Source organism: Callospermophilus lateralis, chromosome 20, assembly GCF_048772815.1.
Source record: "Callospermophilus lateralis isolate mCalLat2 chromosome 20, mCalLat2.hap1, whole genome shotgun sequence".
NCBI classification, from domain to species: domain Eukaryota; kingdom Metazoa; phylum Chordata; class Mammalia; order Rodentia; family Sciuridae; genus Callospermophilus; species Callospermophilus lateralis.
The window spans coordinates 14,811,301-14,813,209 of NC_135324.1; the positions used below are offsets into that span (position 1 = coordinate 14,811,301).

A 1,909-nucleotide genomic window follows, 5' to 3' on the forward strand; every position below is an offset into this window, starting at 1 on the left:
GAGCAGAGCAGAGCAGAGGAGCCAAGCCCTGCTGGGACCACACACATGTATGGTCTGCGACCGTGGACTTGGGCATCCCTGAAAAACAGTCAATATTTCATAGCAACTCCACAGACTGTCCAGGGAAACCAGCCACCGTCCCCGCTCACGTGAAAGCACTTAATTAAGATTAAATGAAAATATCACTCTCTCTCCTGGACTATCAGGACATGTGGCCTGGCCTTTTATATAAAGAACCCATCAAAGTCCATAAATCAGGAGGAGGAGCAGGGTGGAGAGATAAGCACCATCAATCAGTCTCCTGCGTGCCCCAAGGTGACCTTCTGCTACATGTTTCATCTTGAACTACTGCTGCAAAAACAGCCTCTGTCATTAGGCCTCCTGTTCAGATGCACGGAGAATATCCCCTTCGGATAAATTATACGCAGGTATGGCGATGAATAAGCTGCATGGATCAACTTAAATCTGTGCGATAGGCACAAACAACCTCAGAAAATTCTAACTCAGAAACTCAATACATGGTGCTCTAAGTTCAGATAAATTTGCGTGTTAGAAAATATAAGAGCAAAATTAGTATTCCTGTGTTAGAGTCTCATCGGAGTCTAGGGGATCATTTCAATTCCTTTTTTGTTTTTTGGGTGCCGGGGATTGAACTCAGGGGCACTCGACCACTGAGCCACATCCCCAGCCCTATTTCATATTTTTTTTTATTTAGAGACAGGGTCTTGCTGAGTTGCTTAGTGCCTCACCATTGCTGAGGCTGGCTTTGAACTTGTGATCCTCCTGACTCCAGACCCACTGGGATTGCAGGTGTGTACCAAGGCACCTGGCTATCATTTCAATTCATTTTAAAGCAGATGTCATGGGAGACTGAATAGTGAGGGGGAAAGCCTACAAAAAGAAAGCTTATTTAAAAAATTAAGGATGGGGTTGGGGATATAGCTCAGTTGGTAGAGTGCTTGCCTTGTGTGCACAAGGCCCTGGGTTCAATTCCCAGCACCATCAAAAAATAAAAATAAATAAATTAATTAAGGATTAAGTAAGCATGTGTGCATAGCATGTAGCATTGTGGCATAAGTAGCGAGTGCACCTGTGTGTTCTAGCACTATGGTTCTCTAAACCCTTCCTGGAAGATGCATGGCTTATTTTTTTCAAACACCACCCTGAAAATTGACGGTGAGAGAAGGTATTATGTAGCATTAAATAATGATTTGATTAAAAAAATGATTTGATCAATCATCAAAAAACAAAAAGAACACAAGAAATAAATATAATTCAATAAAACAAAGGAAAGGCAGCATGGTAATGAGTCAGTAGAGCATTCTGTGGCTCTCCATCCATTTCCATGAGAGCCACAGATGCAATTATTAATACGTCATTGCCATAATTAAGGCCCCTTTATGGTAGCATAATGTCTGTGCCCAAAATTTAATATCCTGAATATTGTTTCGTACCCTTTACTTTCTGAGCTTTACCCAGGTTTCTCAGGAACAAGAAATCTACTTAGAGCAAAACGTTAAAAGTGTTTTAATGGAATCAGTGCACCTTCCTGAAAGAATTTGGTTAATCAGATTTCAGGAATTTTCCCTAAGGACATTACAGTGTCTCTCAAAGGGTTTTTAATCTTCTAATAGACCTGTAGATTAACTGGAGTTAGACCGCCTGTGCAGAGAAGCCCTGCTCAGAGCAAATTCCATAAGGTGATACCAACCCAGTGAGTGGGACAGAGAGGGCAGGTCTGCGCCAAGTGGTTTTCTGTTAGATGGATTCCTGGAATAAGCCCCATTCACACAGGAGGTCCCTGGGCTTACCAGGAACTAGGCATGCTCACAATGACTCACTAAGGCCAGAGGCTCTGCCTCTTGCTACATTACCTTATATTTATTAAGGTTCCATTTACCACCCACCT

The 1,909-nt window shown here is 42.4% G+C and overlaps 1 non-coding gene across 1 annotated transcript; it reads left to right on the forward strand.

The window, feature by feature from the left end:
* The first annotated feature begins 932 nt into the window (after positions 1–932).
* Positions 933–1,005, forward strand: Trnat-ugu (transfer RNA threonine (anticodon UGU)). The gene has a single exon. It is a non-coding gene; the product is annotated as a tRNA-Thr (tRNA).
* Positions 1,006–1,909: the final 904 nt, after the last annotated feature.